Below are 20495 nucleotides of genomic sequence, written 5' to 3'. Positions count from 1 at the left end.
TGATTTCTTTATTTTGTTTATTACTAATGTTGAATAAAATGAAATTGAAGCAATCCAAAGGGAAGAAAAAGATTGCCTACACGCCAAATTTTGTATAAAACAATAATATCAACTAGTAACCGACCATACTTTCCTTTTCTTTTAGAGGCTCATGTGTCATGACTTAGCCAAGTAGGTGATTTTTAATTCCAGTTTTTGTGATTTGGACTTAAAATGATAGTTCTATCACTTAAAATACTTATACGTTGGCTTATTGATTTAGGTAACTCAGCTAAATTATTTTCTCAGTTAGTAAGATTCAGGATTCACTTAACAATCAATTAAAATCTGATGCCACGTACGTTTCACTCTAATTTTAAAGCGTGGCAATATCCATATGCTTTATGGAAAGATATATAGGAATTTCTCCATGTGTTTGGTACTTTAATTTAATAATATATAACTCCAATTTATTCTTGAATGAAAAGTAATAATGCATTATATAAACTAACGAACTTGGTAAATGAAAGGAGAGTTGGTCTATATTTGTGCACACATAAAGTTAGAGGGCATAAATGTGAACTAAGACCAAGTTAAATGACATATTTATGTATTATCACCTTCTTAATTGTAGGCCAAGTTAACATGTTTACTAACTAAATGATTGTCAACCAGCCAGAACTCCTTCGATACATTGAAAAATAAACTGACTCTTCCAATAGAGTTGATGCAGACACAAGTATTTTAGTTTTAATCATTTGCACATCACTAGTACTATATATATACTATGCAAACATAAACCAAATTAATATATCCAAGTAATTGATCTTTCACAAACTCTAATGGCTTTGATCTCAAGTTTGTGCATCTTTGTTTTGGTAGCACATTTTGCCACACCAATTGTGTGCCATGAAAAACCTTATCAAGCTGCCCTTTTTGTATTCGGTGATTCAGTTTTCGATCCTGGAAATAATAATTACATCAACACCACTGCTCACTTCCAAGAAAATTATTTGCCTTATGGAGAATCATTCTTCAAGCCCCCTACCGGCAGGTTCTCCAATGGACGCCTCATTCCTGATTTTATTGGTAAATTTATTCACGTTTTCGCCAATTCTTTGAAAAGAATTTAATTGCGGTAGATAGTAGATAATCAACTTATGTGCAAGCTGACCTGAACACAATTATAATTAGTTGTATTTTGCAGCTGAATATGCTAATTTGCCACTTATTCCTCCGTATTTTGAAATTGGGAAGAAACCTTTCGTTCATGGAGTAAACTTTGCATCAGGTGGTTCTGGTTGTTTGGCTGAAACCGCTCGTGGCTTTGTAAGTGACAATATTTCCTTTAACTAATTACTTTTATGTAATTCTTGTTCTAATTTGATATTGGATGATTTTTTTTTTTATAAAAAAAAATGTTGGTTTCCATTTGATAGGTTATAGATCTTCAAACTCAGTTGAAATATTTCCAAAATGTGGCACAACTGATGAAGAAGAAAGTAGGTGAAACAGAGTCCAAACAGATCCTCTCCAATGCTGTATATATTTTTAGCACTGCCAATAATGATATGTTTGCCCCTTTATTTGCAAATTCGTCTTTTCCATATTCCGATAGAGAATATCTACAGATGATTATGGGCAACTTGACTTCTGTTTTAAAGGTAATATTGATCTTTTCTATTTCTTTTGATTTGATTTACTAGTTGTAGTTTTTATCTAGGTGTGTCAAATGGACAGGTTAGGCCAACTCTTTGTACTTTGTTTACAGGGAATTTACAAGGAAGGAGGGAGAAAGTTTGTGATGCTTAATTTGGGTCCATTGGGTTGTCTCCCTTTAATGAGAGCTCTCAATCTTCAAATTGGAGTTACAAATGGAAGTTGCATGGAGAAGGTGTAACATCCGTCAATTTGAAATAGCTATGAAGAAGCTTGAAATTGGAAGTAGCCATTTTTGGAAAAAAATACAGAATCTGGAAAAAATTGGCTAAGTGTGGAAATCAGTGATTTTTGGCCAACTTTGAGCAGTCGTAACTCCTAGATCAGGATGAGTTAGGAGTATTTCCAGTTATGGTTGCGAAGCTTGTGGAATGATCTTTCCAACGCCACTGAGATTTCTCGATTTCGAGTTCGTATGAGCGAGTTATGGCCATTGAAAGTTGGGCAGTTGGCAGGGAATCCGTCCGGAAATTTTAAGGGCATTTTGGTCTTTTCCCTAGCCATTTCTTTTGAGGTTATATGTGTGTGTTAGGCTGATTTTGGATCATTTTATCCTATTTTAAAAGAGAAAGAGTTAGGGTTCTTGAGAGAAGAAGAAGAGAAGAAGAAGAGAAGAAGAGGAGAAGAAGAGGAGAAAGGAGATCAACAAGTTCCGTCGTGGATTTTCGTCGGGGGTGATCCCTATCAAGGTATGTGAGTTCTTTGTGTGGTTTGATCCTTTCCCCCACACACCAAGCTCATTTTTTTTATGATTTGAGAAAAGATTGGATTTGTGTTGAAGTTGTTGAAGTTGTTAGTTGTTGTTGATGTTGTTAGTTGTGTTGTTGAAGTTATTGTTGGTTGTGGGACATGATTGGGTTGTGTATTTGAGTTGTGATTTATTGTATGTTGAGAGATTGATTATCCTTAGTGTTTGGGGTTAAATCCATTGAAGTAAGGGTGGTTTAGAGTTGAAGAAAAGAGGGAGAAAAGTCGGTTTTTTTCTGGGGAAAGGGCTGGCAACTGGGCAGAATGCAGAGTGCCCAGCAGCCCCTGTTGAAGCTGGACAGCAGTCCCATTTTATTTTATTTTATTTTTGTTCCTAGGTATTATACCTATGTTCCCTAGTTGTTTCCAACACTCCAAGGTACTTCTAAAAGTCAAGAACTCATCCGTAACATGTGAGCAAACACCTTGAATCAAAAATTCCAATTCAAGGAGAGTTAGTTAGAAGTCAAGTGAAGTTAGAAATTAAGAGTTAAGTTTAGAAGTTAAGCAAGTCAAGCTAGTTGTAAAGTTGTTCAAGAGTCTTTATTGAACGTTTTAATTTTATTTTTAGACTCAAGTGTCAAGTCAAGCAAAGAGCTTAGAGTTTCAAGCTAAGTAAAGAGTCTCAAGTTTCAAGTTGAGTTCATTTTCTCAAAGTTATTAGGGAACTATGTATTCCCAAAGAAGTTTTAAAGAAATGTCTTTACATTTAAACAAGGTTGGAAACTGAAATTTCCAAAGAGCCTTCGGGATAGTTTTTTTTGAGTAATTATCTCATGTCAGCAGGAAGAAATGTGTTTTAAAAACATAAGAGCCAGTACATTTTTGGGAGTAGTATCGAGCACCGAATTGGGGGAGCGTTCAAAGAACCCACAGCCCCCATAGAACCATGTTAGCCACCATGGGTAGAAAATGATCATACTCTTTAGATGAATCCTTTTCATATTAGACTAGTGGATCCATTAGGCAGTTCAGGTCTTATACCTTTGGCCGGGTATAGGATGCTCTGGCAGCGTGAGGTTGATCGCTGTATCATCACTTTAGCTCTTATGTGATGGTTGTCGGTTAGAGAAACTCCCACAGCAGTTATTGTATTTTTATACACGGAAATTATTGTATTTTATATACATCAGTTCAATTGTATTTCTATATACATCTCAGGCTTATTGTATCCTTGTATACACACAGAGTTTATATCATGTTTTAAACAGTCTTTCTTTATATCACACTTGTTTTAAATTGCCTTATATTGAAAGAAGTCAGTCAGGTTGAGTTGAGTTGAACAAGGTAAACTTTTCAGTTTCTTTCAAATTTCCTTCTAGCCTTTGTTGCTTAGTTTTCCAGCTCGCATACTAGTACCTTCCATGTACCGATGCCAGTGGGCCTGCATCGTCTTATGATGCAGATACAGGTACCCCGGATCAGCATCCTGCACGTCGTTGATCCAGCTGAGCACTCCAGAGTCAGTGGTGAGCCTCCTTGCATTCCGGAGGACTCAATTATTTTGTGTTCTTAGTTTTTGTTTTATTAGGATGTTGCGGGGTCTGTCCCAACATCCATCTCAGTATTTAGAGGCTTCATAGACAGTCAGTCAGTTAGTTTGGAGTCTCTCATGCATGTATATATTTAAATATCCTATTTTGAGACTCGAGATGCCTTGTTGGCAAATTACTTCCAGTTGAGTTGTTTTATAACTTTTCATTGCATTGAGTTATCCTGTTGAGTTAAGTTTCCGCTGAGTTAAGAAAGCCAGGCCAAGGGTTCGCTTGGGGGCCAGCGATGGTCTTCAAGTGCCGGTCACGTCTGGGGTGTAGGCTCGGGGCGTGACAAACTTGCACCAACTTGGCCAAAATGTTTAATTTAGCTCTCCCAGAAATGCTCAAACAACTAGAGAAGCAATTGCCTGGATTTAAGTATACAATATTCAACTTCTTCAAAGTACTTGTAGATAGCATTGACAATCCAACAAAATATGGTGTGTTCTATCTCTTCGAACTCAAAATCAAGTATATTTATGTTTGATTATATATTGGGCACCGTTGATTTATGAAAGAATAACTATTATACCAAGAGTACTAGTGTACGATAAGTACCAACATGAATAAGTGGAGAGGTAAGTACTTTTTTATCGTTAACCAGAGTTCTCAGGTTCGAACAATGGTATGAAGTCACCTTTGTTAAGGAATGCATAACCCCCAATGTAGAACTTCATGGTGCGAACCTGGATATAGTCTACCCCATGAAAAACTTTCAATAAAGCAAAAGAAAGAATTGGAATTGATCATAGAAAGATAAAACATAAATCATAAATAGGTTGTCTATTTCTATTCAGTTCAAACACTGTAGCAGAAATTTCATAGTTCTGCTAACAGAGTAGAATGTAGATGCAATAATCATAACAAAATGAAATCACACAAATATAAAGAATGTTTCCTTAGTCTCAATTTACTTATGATTTTGTTCTGTTTTGTTTAGGTTTGAAGATATCAGAGTCGGCATGTTGTGGAACTGGTCCATTTCGAGGGATTCATAGTTGTGGAGGGAAGAGGGAGGTAAAAGAGTACAAGTTATGTAAAAATGTGAAAGATTACTTATTTTTCGACTCTGCTCATCCCAGTGAGCTGGCCTATAAAAAATACACGGAATTGTTGTGGAATGGAACTCCAGACGTTGTAGCACCTTACAACCTAAAATCCTTTTTTAAACTTTCAACATAACCTGATGGTGGCATTTGTGGAATTCTTTTGTTAAAGCCCACTAAAGGAAAGAACAAATAATGTAAAAAGCTTGATCTCTAGTAATTTTTTTTGTGCTTGTTGTGTTCAACTTATGAGGAGTCAATCTTTAGATTTGATGAGATGACTTCATGTCTCAGTTGTCATGCAAGTTGTGTATGCAATTGGAGAAGGATTATTTGTGAGTGAATGTTCTTTAATTTGTTTTAAGTTACTTTGTTCAACAGCAATCTTTCTTTTGATCTCTGTTGTATTTAGGGGCTGCTCAATAAAGTTGGTCGTCTAAAGCCAAACTGTGATAAGAGAAGCGGCCCAATAAAGATGATGGAATACTAACTTTAGTCAAGAGCCGGGCACTCATCAGATGTCATCATATCCTTGGCAAAAACCAAAGTTAAAAAAATATTGTTGATGAACAAAAACAATCGTTTTCTGCCTTCATTTTACTTATAAGGAAAACGAAGAACATGTTTGGCAAATGATTTTTAAAACCTGATTTGCAGTAATTTCAAAGTAACACATACCCGCTGCCAGTATATATCTGTGAAGACATTGGTTTTCCAATTAGTTTTTGGTTGTTACCAGAAACGATCTTTCTGGATTAGGATTGAGCATACCTTTTTGAACCATTGATGTTTATCTTCTGAGAATTCGTAGTCTGTGATGAAAAACACACATGAAGTTCAACTATGATCAAACTCGCAAACCTGATACTTAATGTTGTACTTCAGGTGAAAAATTCACTTTTAGATATTCCCTCTTACACAAATGTTTTTTTTTTTTTTTTTAAATGGCACAGTTTCTACAACTTGATCATTTGCTGTCACACAAAAAAAAAAAAAAAAAAAAAAAAAAAAAAAAAAAGAGCTTCATGGCATCGACTTCAGCCAGCCAACGGTCTTTACACATAGATGATAGCTATAAATCTGATAGAGAAAAGTAGTCGAAAGATGATTTTATGTAATAAATTTTTGAGATTATAATATTTTGAAATTAAATCACTCAGTTATTTTTTCAATAATTATATGTAATAAATTTAATAAACAATTACATAACTATATCAAATGAAGTTATACTCGTTTTCGAATTCTCTCACCATATAGAGCTAGCTCGTACATATTATCCAACAGACATGAGACAACCTATCCTTTGGTGATTGACTTAGCCAAGTATGAATTTCAGTTTTTGATTTCAATGCAATTTTAGACTTGACGGTTCTTTAAAGTCGAATGTCAATCAAGTCTCACTCTAATTTTGAGGCATATTGACAATATCTTTTTTTTTTTCCAATGTCCATGATAGTGGACCGTGTTAAGGTTTTGTTCTGATTTTTTTACCTTATTTGAAGTTTATTTTTCTTTTGAAGGAAAGTCAAAGTATCATCATAAATGCTTGAACTTTTTCGAAAAGGAAAATATAATTCTTTTCCATATTTGATTTATTTTTTCCTTGAGGAAAAAAATTTGAACTCTATAATTAAAGACGTCTTCTCATATCAACAACACAATAGCATGCACAATCTAGTTGTCACGCCCCGAGCCTACACCCTGGGCGGGACCGGCACCCGGAGACCATTGCTGGCCCCAAGCGAACCCTTGGCCTGACTTTCTTAACTCAGCGGAAACCTAACTCAACAAAATAACTCAATGCAATGCAAGGTTACAAACAATTTAACTTATAAAATCCGGCCACAAAGGCAACTCGAATCTCAAAATAGAATATTTACATGTATACATAGATGAGACTCAAAACTAACTGACTGACTGTCTATGAAGCCTCTACAATACTGAGATGGATGTTGGGACAGACCCCGCAATATCCTACTAGAACAAAACTAAGAACACAAAATAACTGAGTCCTCCATAAAGTAAGGAGGCTCACCACTGACTCTGGAGTGCTCAACTGGATCAACGGCGAGCTACATGCTGATCCTGGGTACCTGCGTCTGCATCATAAGACGATACAGGCCAATTGGCATCAGTACATGGAATGTACGAGTATGCGAGCTGGGCTGCTAAACAACAACTTAAGCTTGAAAGGGATACAAAAGAGAACTTACCTTGGCTCTGTTCAACTCATGAATAAGTGAACTCAATGTAAAGCAATGAGACACATGCAATATATATAAAACTTGTAAAACTATTTAAAACATGACGTAAAAATCATATTTATATAATATCATGAAAATACCATGCTTCCTCTCAAAGTCTACTTGTGCAATGCATGAATGAAGTTCCATACCCCCATCCACACTAAGCAGAACTTATCGAGGAACCAAGCTCTTTCTACTGCTGTGGGAGTTTCTCTAACCGATAACCACCACTATGAAACTAAGTGGTGATACAACATTTTACCTCACGTTGCCCAAGGACCATCATATACCTTGCCGTGATATAGGTCCTTACTATTGCTTAGTGGATCCACTAGCTTAACTTTCGTGGTCATCTTAAAAGTATGACCCGAGGAATCCCATGTTGGCTACATGGTTCTATGGGGGCTGTGAGTTCTTTGAACGCTCCCCCAATTCGGAGCTCAAGACTACTCCCAAAAATACTTTAGTTCATCAGTGTTTTAAACACATCTTTCTTTAGTTGAGATAATTACTCAAAACTTAGCCCGAAGGCACTTGAAAACACTTTTTAAAAAAGAACAAATCAAAACCATATTTTTAATATGGTCATTGATGACTCGGGATATTCATACTGCTTAAACATTGATGGTATATCTAGAGACCATATTGTTTAAACATTGATGACATACTCGATTTGTCATACTAATCATATTTTAGAAACTCTTTTGCAAAAACTCATCTTTTCTTTTAAAAGAGATAGTGCTCAAACTTCTCAAAACTCTTTTGGAAATCTCAGTTTCCTCTCAACTTAAATGTGAAAACACTTATAAACTTCTTTGGGAAATACTTAGTTCCCTAATTACTTTTGAGAAATGAACTCAACTCTTGACTCTTGACTTAACTGAAAACTCTTGACTTAACTCGAAACTCGATACTCTTTACTCGACTTGAAACTCTATACTTAACTTGGAATTTGAGACTCCTTACTTAGCTTGAAACTCTATACCCTTCTTCTCGACTTGAAACTTGAACCTTAAAATGAAGGTAAAACATTTAATAGCGACTCTTGAAAAGCTTTAGAGACTTGCTTGGACTTACTTCTTAACTTCTAAGCTTGGCTCTAACTTCACTTGACTTCGATCCTAACTCACCTTGAATTGGATTATGGATTCAAGGGTAATGATCTCATGTTTACGACACTTTTCATTTTCTTACTCACTTGCTCGAGTCTTGAAACAAGTTACTAGAAATTGTAGACGACTCCTCACAAAGACTCAAAGGGATTTCCTTAGAATATTGAAAGAATTCTCAAAACATAACTCTCAACTTTACCATGAATTTGAATTATGAATTCAAGATTTTGATCATGTTAGGAATGACTTTTTAGGTGTTTAGAAGTAACTTAGAGTAGTTAGAATCGAAAAGGAGTGAATGCGCACTTTAAATGAACTCAAATGGGGCAACCGACGACAACTGGATGGGGCAGGTGACCCTGGTGCCATGGGTGGTGCGGGGCGCCAGCCCCTAAACTTCAGAGGTGAGTTTGGGGCGCTCTGGCAGGCGCGTCGCGCCAGGCCCCCAACCCAGAAATTTCAGCAAGCTCATTTTCTCGTTTTCTCACCTTATTTCACCTAAAATCGAATGGTTTCTTCCCCAAATCACTTAGAATCATTAAAACCCTCAATATACCATAGATTCAACTCAAAACACCACCGGAAACATACACCAAACCAACTAGAAACTTCAACAACACAACCACAAACTTCAACCAACACAACCACAAACTTCAACAAATACAACCAACAACTTCAACAAACACAATCAATCTTTTCTCGAAAGTAAAATGAGTTTGGCGTGTGGGGGAAAGGATCACCCAACACTAAAAGCTCACATACCTTAATAGTGAGCACCCCCGACGATACCACGACGATCTTCTTGCTTGATCTCCTCTTCTTCTCTTCTTCTTCTCTCAAAACCTTCACTCTCACTCTTTTAAAAAGGTAAAACTGATAAAAAAAATCAGCCTAACACATTCATATAACCAAAAGAATAATTTAGGGAAAAGACCAAAATACCCTTACAATTTCCGGCTAACTGCCCTGCCAACAGCCCAACTTCCAAAGGGCATAACTCACTCATACGAACTCGGAATCAAGCAAACTCAGTGGCGTTGGAAAGATCATTCCACAAGATTAGCAACCATAACTGGAAATACTCCTAACTAATCCTGAGATAGGAGTTATGACTGATCAAAGTTGGCCAAAAACTCACTGATTTCCATACTTGGCCAAATTTCCAAAACTTTAAAATTCTTTCCAAAAATAAAAATTTCCAATTCTATGCCTCTTCAATTATTTCACATTGCCGGATGTTACACTAGTCGTTTAAAGACTTTTGCTTAGGTGGAGATTTTCTCTCAACAATTTTTATGCTTTTTATTAGTCGTTTAAAGACTTCGCGCGATCATAAATTTTCTTAGTTATTTTATAAAATAGTCGTTTTCTAATATTTCAATCATATATTAATATTCAAGAGATTGATTTTTATATTAAAAAATTATTTGAGAAAAGATGGTCTAAGCACACTAGTTTATTAACTCTTTAATTTTAAGAACGTTGATTTTAAGAAGGATTTGTGGTTACTTACCGACCCTTATATCTGCCAAACATGAGAGTAAAGTTCATGTCAAAGACATTTTGAAATACTTAAAATTTCAAAAAACTAAAATAAAAGGTCAAATCAAAACTGTCACGCCCCGAGCCTACACCCTGGGCGGGACCGGCACCCGGAGACCATTTCTAGCCCCAAGCGAACCCTTGGCCTGGCTTTCTTAACTCAGCGGAAACCTCAACAGAATAACTCAATGCAATGCAATATTACAAAACAACTTAACTTATAAAATATGGCCATAAAGGCAACTCGAATCTCAAAATAGAATATTTACATATATATAGATGAGAGACTCAAAACTAACTGACTGACTGTCTGTCTATGAAGCCTCTAAAATACTGAGATGGATGTTGGGACAGACCCCGCAACATCCTAATAAAACAAAAACTAAGAACACAAAATAATTGAGTCCTCCGGAATGCAAGGAGGCTCACCACTGACTCTGGAGTGCTCAGCTGGATCAACGACGTGCAGGATGCTGATCCGGGGTACCTGAATCTGCATCATCAAACGATGCAGGCCAACTGGCATCAGTACATGGAATGTACGAGTATGCAAGCTGGAAAACTAAGCAACAAAGGCTAGAAGGAAAACTGGAAGAAACTGAATAGCTTACCTGGCTCAACTTAACTCAACCTGACTGACTTCTTTCAATATAAGGCAATTTAAAACAAGTGCGATATAAAGAAAGATTGCTTAAAACATGCTATGAACTCTGTGTGTATACAAGGATACAATAAGCCTGAAATGTGTATAAAAATACAATGAACTGATGTATATAAAAAATACAATAATCTCTGTGTATGAAAAATACAATAACTGCTGTGGGAGTTTCTCTAACCGACAACCATCACATAAGAGCTATAGTGATGATACAGCGATCGACCTCACGCTGCCAGAGCATCTTATACCCGGCCAAAGGTATAAGACCTGAACTGCCTAATGGATCCACTAGTCTAATCTGAAAAGGATTCATCTAAAAAGTATGATCATTTTCTACCCATGGTGGCTAACATGGTTCTATGGGGGCTGTGGGTTCTTTGAACGCTCCCCCAATTCGGTGCTCGATACTACTCCCAAAAATGTACTGGCTCTTATGTTTTTAAAACATATTTCTTCCTGCTGATATGAGATAATTACTCAAAAACTAGCCCGAAGGCTTTTTGGAAATCTCAGTTTCCAACCTTGTTTAAATGTAAAAACATTTCTTTAAAACTTCTTTGGGAATACATAGTTCCCTAATAACTTTGAGAAAAGAACTCAACTTTAAACTCTTTACTTTACTTGAACTCTTGGCTTGATGTGAAACTCTTAACTTAACATGAAACTCTTAACTTTTGACTTGACTTGAAACTCAATACTTAACTTGGAACTTGAGCCTTAGAATGAAGTTAAAACGCTCAATGAAGACTCTTGGAAAACCTTAAAGACTTGCTTTGACTTACTTACTTCTAAGCTTGACTTCACTTGACTTGGAAACTAACTTCACTTGAATTGGAAACTAACTTCACTTGACTTGGAAACTAACTTCACTTGACTTGTAGTTTTACTTGACTTTTGGAAGTACCTTGGAGTGTTGGAAACAACTAGGAAACATAGGTATAATACCTAGGAACATGTATAAAAAAAGAAATGGTGAATGAAAGGGAAGGATTGGTGTCCTTGGCACTAGGAGAGGTGCAACAGCCCAGCCCCTTTTTCCCCAAAAATCCGACTTTTTCCCCTTGTTTCTTTCCAATTCTAAACCCTCTCAACCTCAAGGTTTCAGCAGCAACACTTAGAATCATAAAGACCCTTATTATACAATAGATTCAACTCAAAAATCACAGCCAGAAATCTGTACTAAATCAGCAAGAACTTCAACACAACACCACTACAACTTCAACAACCAATAAATCTTCTCTTGGAATTAAAAACGAGTTGGTGTGTGGGGGTATGAACCAACCAACACTAAGGATCATCAATCTCTCAACATACAATAGATCACAACTCAAATACACAGCCCAATCCTGTCCCACAACCAACAATAACTTCAACAACACAACTAACAACATCAACAACAACTAACAACTTCAACAACTTCAACAACAAATCCAATCTCTTCTCAAATCATAAAAACGAGCTTGGTATGTGGGGGGAAAGGATAAACCCACACTAAAGACTCACATACCTTGATAGGGATCACCCCCGACGAAAATCCACAATGATCTTGACCAATCTTGTTGATCTCCTCTTTCTTCTCTTCTTCTTCTCCTTCTTCTCTTCTTCTTCTCTTGAACCCTAACTCTTTCTCTTTCAAAATGGGACAGAATGATCCAAATATCAGCCTAATACAACAATATAAGCTCAAAAGAAATTATTTGTGAAAAGACCAAAATGCCCTTAAATTTCCGGAACGGAATCCCTGCCAACTGCCCAACTTTCAAAGATCATAACTCGCTCATACGAACTCGGAATCGAGCAAACTCAGTGGCGTTGGAAAGATCGTTCCACAAGCTTCGAAACCATAACTGGAACTACTCCTAAATCATCCTGAGCTAGGAGTTATGACTGCTCAAAGTTGGCCAAAAACTCACTGATTTCCACACTTAGCCAAATTTTCCAGATTTTAAATTTTTCCAAAAATGACTATTTCCAAATTTCAAGCTTCTTCATATTCATTTTTAAATTGTCGGATGTTACAATATCTCCCCCTTGGGAACATTCGTCCTCGAATGAGGTAACTCTTACAAAGCTAAGGGTGTAACATCAACTCAACACCCAACAAACAACCATGCAAACACAACAACAATAACGACATGCTCATTATAATTTATAGAGCACTAAGAAGGAAATTAATACCTTAATCTGCGGATTCAAAGAGATATGAATATCTCTTCTTCATGTCTTCTTCGGCTTCCCAAGTTGCTTCCTCAACAATTTGGTTCCTCCATAGGACCTTAACTGAGGCTACATCTTTCGTTCTCAACCTACGAACTTGACGATCCAAAATTTGAACAGGAATCTCCTCATAAGATAAGTTATCCTTGATCTTGATACTTTCAGTCGGTAGGATCAATGAAGGATCGCCTATGCACTTCTTCAACATGGAGATGTGAAATACCGGATGAACCGCTGCTAGTTCCTGTGGTAACTCCAACTCATAAGCAACATTGCCAATCCTCTTGGCTATGCGGTAAGGTCCAATATACCGGGGACTAAGTTTCCCCTTCTTACCAAACCTCATAACGCCTTTCATGGGTGAAACCTTCAAATATACCCAATCGTCTATTTCAAATTCTAACGCCCTTCTCCTAACATCGGTGTAGGATTTCTGACGACTCTGTGCCGTTTTCAACCTCTCTTGAATCACTTTCACCTTCTTCATAGCTTGGTGAACTAAATCTGGTCCTATCAACTGTGCTTCACCAACTTCAAACCATCCAATAGGAGATCTACATCTTCTCCCATAAAGAGCTTCATATGGAGCCATCTGGATGCTAGAGTGATAACTGTTGTTGTAGGCAAACTCAATGAGAGGTAGGTGATCATCCCAACTCCCTTTGAAATCGATCACACAAGCCCTCAACATATCCTCTAAGGTCTGAATAGTGCGCTCTGCTTGCCCATCCGTCTGAGGGTGAAAGGCAGTACTTAAGTTCACCTTTGAACCCAAGCCCTTCTGAAAAGATTTCCAGAACTGTGCAGTAAACTGTGCACCTCTATCTGAAATAATGGAGATTGGGACTCCATGAAGTCTCACTATCTCTTGAACATACAACTTGGCATAATCTTCTGCTGTATTGGTAGTCTTTACCGGTAGAAAATGAGCTGACTTTGTCATTCTGTCGACAATCACCCAAATAGAATCATGTTGTCTGCGAGACCTTGGCAACCCTGTGATGAAATCCATATTGATCATCTCCCACTTCCACTCTGGAAGTTCTATCCTCTGAGCCAAACCACCGGGCCTTTGGTGTTCAACTTTCACTTGTTGGCAATTTGGACACTTAGCAACAAACTCAGCAATGCCCTTCTTCATGCCATTCCACCAATAAACTTCACGCAAATCACGATACATCTTGGTGGAACCCGGATGAATAGAATATCTGGAGCTGTGAGCTTCATCCATAATCTTCTCTTGGAGTCCATCTACCATAGGTACGCACAATCTACCTTGAAATCTCAAAACACCATCTCCCCCTTGTTCAAAAGCTAATACTCTTTGCTTTTGAACATTTTCCTTCAACTCGAGCAAAATGGGATCTTGATCTTGCTTCTCTTTCACTTCTGACATTAATGATGACTCGGCCCTGCTCGTCACCGCTATTCCTCCTTCTATGGAATCTGTAAATCTGACTCCCAGGCATGCCAGTCTGTGCACATCTTTTGCTAACTCTTTCCTTCCTTCTTCAATATGGGCGGTGCTACCCATAGACAACCTGCTCAAAGAATCAGCAACAACATTAGCCTTACCTGGGTGGTAAAGAATACTCAGGTCATAATCCTTGAGTAACTCTAACCACCTCCTCTGTCTGAGATTAAGCTCTTTCTGAGTAAGCACATATTGAAGGCTCTTGTGATCAGTGAATATGTCGACATGCACACCATACAAGTAATGACGCCATATCTTCAAAGCAAATACTACAGCAGCTAGCTCTAAGTCATGGGTTGGGTAGTTCTTCTCATGAACCTTTAACTGTCTGGAGGCATAAGCTATAACCTTGCCATTCTGCATTAAGACACAACCCAAACCAACTCTAGATGCATCACAATACACCACAAAACCTTGAGTACCTTCTGGTAGCGTCAAAACTGGAGCTGTAGTCAATCTCTTTTTCAATTCTTGAAAGCTTTTCTCACAAGCTTCAGACCATTGAAATTTCACTGTCTTCTGAGTCAACTTTGTCAAAGGAGATGCAATAGTCGAGAACCCTTCAACAAACCTTCTATAATAGCCAGCTAATCCCAAGAAACTCCTAATTTCAGTTGGAAATGTGGGTCTAAGCCAATTCTGCACTGCCTCAATTTTCCGAGTATCAACTTTAATTCCATCACCGGACACAATGTGGCCTAGGAATGCCACAGACTTAAGCCAAAACTCACACTTAGAGAACTTAGCATACAACTCCTTGTCTTTCAAAGTCTGAAGAACTGTTCTGAGATGACTAGCATGATCTTCTTCATTCCTTGAATAGACTAGTATATCATCAATAAAGACAATAACAAACATATCTAAATAAGGTTTGAAGACTCTATTCATCAAATCCATGAAAGCTGCAGGCGCATTAGTCAAACCAAAGGACATGACCAAAAACTCATAATGACCATACCTGGTTCTGAAAGCTGTCTTTGGGATATCACTTTCCTTTACCCTTAACTGATGATAGCCGGATCGGAGGTCAATCTTTGAAAAACAAGTGGCACCCTGAAGCTGATCGAAAAGATCATCAATCCTCGGAAGAGGGTACTTGTTCTTGATGGTAACCTTGTTCAACTGGCGGTAATCTATACACATTCTAAGGGAACCATCTTTCTTCTTCACAAACAAAACCGGAGCACCCCAAGGTGAGACACTCGGTCGAATGAAACCCTTTTCTAGGAGATCTTTCAACTCTGCTGGTGCCATTCTATATGGCGGAATAGAGATAGGACGAGTATCTGGAATGAGATCTATGCCGAAATCTATCTCTCTCTCAGGAGGAATTCCGGGTAGATCATCAGGAAACACTTCTGGAAACTCTCTTACTATAGGAACTGACTGGAAATGAGGTATCTCAACACTAGAATCATGAACTCGGACTAAGTGATAGATACAACCCTTCGAAACTAACTTTCTTGCCTTAAGGTACGAAATAAAACGACCCTTAGGCACTGCTGAACTGCTACTCCACTCTATGACTGGCTCATTCGGAAACTGAAACTTGACTGCTCGAGTTCTACAATCTATCGATGCATAACAAGCATGAAGCCAATCCATACCTAGAATGACATCAAAATCTACCATTCTAACTCAACCAAATCAACCATGGTGCTCTTGTGATTGATAGAAACAGGACAATCACGATAAACTCTTTCCGCTAGAATAGACTCCCCAATAGGTGTAGAAACACAAAAGGGTTCACAAAGTCTTTCAGGAAGAACCTCAAACTGATTTGCAACATAAGGAGTTACAAAAGATAAACTCGCTCCTGGGTCTAGCAAAGCATACACATCAAAAGCAAAGACTTTGATCATACCAGTGACAACATTCGGAGAATTCTCTTGCTCATGGCGACTGGTGATAGCATAAAGGCGGTTTGCTCCTCCACCTACACTAGAAGTAGCTCCTCTAGGTGCCGTCCTGTCTGGTGGAACAACTGAAGAAGACTGTGCTTTATTGCTTCCATTACCCTGCCTATTCTTTGGACACTCTCGCATGAAATGTCCATTCTGACCACACCTGAAACAACCAATGGAGCCATCTCGACAAATACCTGAGTGGTTCCTACCACATTTGGCGCAAACAGGAGGCTTACTACTCCCTTGCGCCACACTACCCGAAGATTGTGCTGGTCTAGCCCTGAAGTCCTTCGAATTCTGAACATTAAATTCACCTCTGTATCTGGGTGCAGGTGCTCTAGCAAATGATGGAGCAGGTCCCTTTTGCCTTTGCTGAAAGGAGGAACGGTTTGAATTACCTCTCTGCTGCCCGGACTCGTTCCCGATCTTAGCTCTCTTATTTCTGAACTCTTCTCTGTCCCTCAGCTTCTCTTCCTCAACCTGCTGCACATAAACCATCAACCTTGATATGTCCATGTCCCCGATAAGCATTGCAGCCCTACCTTCCTTGCTCGACAACCGAGACAACCCAGCAACAAACAAGCTCATTCTATTCCTCATGTCCGCAACCATCTCCGGAGCATAGCGGGATAATTGTGTGAACTTCAAACTGTACTCATGAACACTCAAGGACTCCTGCTTAAGTGTGAGGAACTCACGTACCTTGGCCTCTCTCAATTCTCGAGGAAAGAAATGCCCCAAGAAAGCTTCCTCAATATCGGCCCAACTTGTAGGTGGTGCATTCTCAGCTCTGCCCCCTTTCCACTGGTCGAACCAAGTTCTAGCAACATCCTTCAATTGATAAGCAGCTAGTTCAACCCGCTCAATATCTGCCACATGCATCACATCAAAAATCTTCTTCAACTCCTCAATGAAATCCTCTGGATCCTCAGTAGTGCTCAAACCCATGAAACTCGGAGGATTCATCCCCAAGAACTCACGAATCCTTGAAGTGTCAGCTCCTTCATGTCGAGCTCCTCTTTGCTGACCAATCTGATTTGCTACAGCTTGACTCAACATTCTAATTGCCTCTCTGAACTCGGCATTAGAAACTTCCCCTTGATCTTGCACTCCCGGTGCATAGGGTAACTCTTGCTCATCAACATAACGTCTAGGAAGACGCCCTCTACCAACTCTTCGTGGAGGCATGACTATCTGAAACACGCGCAAGCATGGATTAGAAAGAAACTTTTTAGAGATCAACTCTAACGCATGAAATGAGTGTGAAAGAAATGAGAAATCTTCCTAAATGTTGCAGCCTCCCAATTATAGATGTGGCGCGCTTCACACCGATAACTAGGACTCTACAGACACGGCTTCATAGACTCTCTAGGACTCCTGAACTCTGTGCTTTGATACCAAGTTTGTCACGCCCCGAGCCTACACCCTGGGCGGGACCGGCACCCGGAGACCATTTCTAGCCCCAAGCGAACCCTTGGCCTGGCTTTCTTAACTCAGCGGAAACCTCAACAGAATAACTCAATGCAATGCAATATTACAAAACAACTTAACTTATAAAATATGGCCATAAAGGCAACTCGAATCTCAAAATAGAATATTTACATATATATAGATGAGAGACTCAAAACTAACTGACTGACTGTCTGTCTATGAAGCCTCTAAAATACTGAGATGGATGTTGGGACAGACCCCGCAACATCCTAATAAAACAAAAACTAAGAACACAAAATAATTGAGTCCTCCGGAATGCAAGGAGGCTCACCACTGACTCTGGAGTGCTCAGCTGGATCAACGACGTGCAGGATGCTGATCCGGGGTACCTGAATCTGCATCATCAAACGATGCAGGCCAACTGGCATCAGTACATGGAATGTACGAGTATGCAAGCTGGAAAACTAAGCAACAAAGGCTAGAAGGAAAACTGGAAGAAACTGAATAGCTTACCTGGCTCAACTTAACTCAACCTGACTGACTTCTTTCAATATAAGGCAATTTAAAACAAGTGCGATATAAAGAAAGATTGCTTAAAACATGCTATGAACTCTGTGTGTATACAAGGATACAATAAGCCTGAAATGTGTATAAAAATACAATGAACTGATGTATATAAAAAATACAATAATCTCTGTGTATGAAAAATACAATAACTGCTGTGGGAGTTTCTCTAACCGACAACCATCACATAAGAGCTATAGTGATGATACAGCGATCGACCTCACGCTGCCAGAGCATCTTATACCCGGCCAAAGGTATAAGACCTGAACTGCCTAATGGATCCACTAGTCTAATCTGAAAAGGATTCATCTAAAAAGTATGATCATTTTCTACCCATGGTGGCTAACATGGTTCTATGGGGGCTGTGGGTTCTTTGAACGCTCCCCCAATTCGGTGCTCGATACTACTCCCAAAAATGTACTGGCTCTTATGTTTTTAAAACATATTTCTTCCTGCTGATATGAGATAATTACTCAAAAACTAGCCCGAAGGCTTTTTGGAAATCTCAGTTTCCAACCTTGTTTAAATGTAAAAACATTTCTTTAAAACTTCTTTGGGAATACATAGTTCCCTAATAACTTTGAGAAAAGAACTCAACTTTAAACTCTTTACTTTACTTGAACTCTTGGCTTGATGTGAAACTCTTAACTTAACATGAAACTCTTAACTTTTGACTTGACTTGAAACTCAATACTTAACTTGGAACTTGAGCCTTAGAATGAAGTTAAAACGCTCAATGAAGACTCTTGGAAAACCTTAAAGACTTGCTTTGACTTACTTACTTCTAAGCTTGACTTCACTTGACTTGGAAACTAACTTCACTTGAATTGGAAACTAACTTCACTTGACTTGGAAACTAACTTCACTTGACTTGTAGTTTTACTTGACTTTTGGAAGTACCTTGGAGTGTTGGAAACAACTAGGAAACATAGGTATAATACCTAGGAACATGTATAAAAAAAGAAATGGTGAATGAAAGGGAAGGATTGGTGTCCTTGGCACTAGGAGAGGTGCAACAGCCCAGCCCCTTTTTCCCCAAAAATCCGACTTTTTCCCCTTGTTTCTTTCCAATTCTAAACCCTCTCAACCTCAAGGTTTCAGCAGCAACACTTAGAATCATAAAGACCCTTATTATACAATAGATTCAACTCAAAAATCACAGCCAGAAATCTGTACTAAATCAGCAAGAACTTCAACACAACACCACTACAACTTCAACAACCAATAAATCTTCTCTTGGAATTAAAAACGAGTTGGTGTGTGGGGGTATGAACCAACCAACACTAAGGATCATCAATCTCTCAACATACAATAGATCACAACTCAAATACACAGCCCAATCCTGTCCCACAACCAACAATAACTTCAACAACACAACTAACAACATCAACAACAACTAACAACTTCAACAACTTCAACAACAAATCCAATCTCTTCTCAAATCATAAAAACGAGCTTGGTATGTGGGGGGAAAGGATAAACCCACACTAAAGACTCACATACCTTGATAGGGATCACCCCCGACGAAAATCCACAATGATCTTGACCAATCTTGTTGATCTCCTCTTTCTTCTCTTCTTCTTCTCCTTCTTCTCTTCTTCTTCTCTTGAACCCTAACTCTTTCTCTTTCAAAATGGGACAGAATGATCCAAATATCAGCCTAATACAACAATATAAGCTCAAAAGAAATTATTTGTGAAAAGACCAAAATGCCCTTAAATTTCCGGAACGGAATCCCTGCCAACTGCCCAACTTTCAAAGATCATAACTCGCTCATACGAACTCGGAATCGAGCAAACTCAGTGGCGTTGGAAAGATCGTTCCACAAGCTTCGAAACCATAACTGGAACTACTCCTAAATCATCCTGAGCTAGGAGTTATGACTGCTCAAAGTTGGCCAAAAACTCACTGATTTCCACACTTAGCCAAATTTTCCAGATTTTAAATTTTTCCAAAAATGAATTTCCAAATTTCAAGCTTCTTCATATTCATTTTTAAATTGTCGGATGTTACAAAAACATAATTTCATAAGTAATAAAATAAAATATCTCAACAAAACAATAGTGAAAGCCTACGGAAAAAAGTGTCAAAACCATATTATATTAAAGACTTTTATAATAATCAAATTATCATGAAAAATCAAACAAAAATTTTCACATAAAAACATAATTTATAGTCTTATACATGTATTTCATTTTTCAAGACATTACGACATCATTTCTGTAAATATTAACATTAATGTTCAAGATTCACTAACAATTATCTCAAAGGATATGTGCAAGACAATATTTCATAACATATAATTTAAAATATAACTT

The 20495-nt window shown here is 38.1% G+C and overlaps 1 pseudogene; it reads left to right on the top strand.

Annotated features, from left to right (window-relative positions):
• Window positions 1-821: 821 nt before the first annotated feature.
• LOC125825023 (GDSL lipase-like) lies at window positions 822-5162 on the top strand (annotated as a pseudogene).
• Window positions 5163-20495: the final 15333 nt, after the last annotated feature.

The sequence above is a fragment of the Solanum verrucosum genome, unplaced genomic scaffold (genome assembly GCF_900185275.1).
Source record: "Solanum verrucosum unplaced genomic scaffold, falcon-dt-bn FXZP01000086.1, whole genome shotgun sequence".
In the NCBI taxonomy this organism is placed as follows: domain Eukaryota; kingdom Viridiplantae; phylum Streptophyta; class Magnoliopsida; order Solanales; family Solanaceae; genus Solanum; species Solanum verrucosum.
Note: the sequence above shows the minus strand (reverse complement) of the source record. Positions and strands in the feature narration are given on the sequence as shown.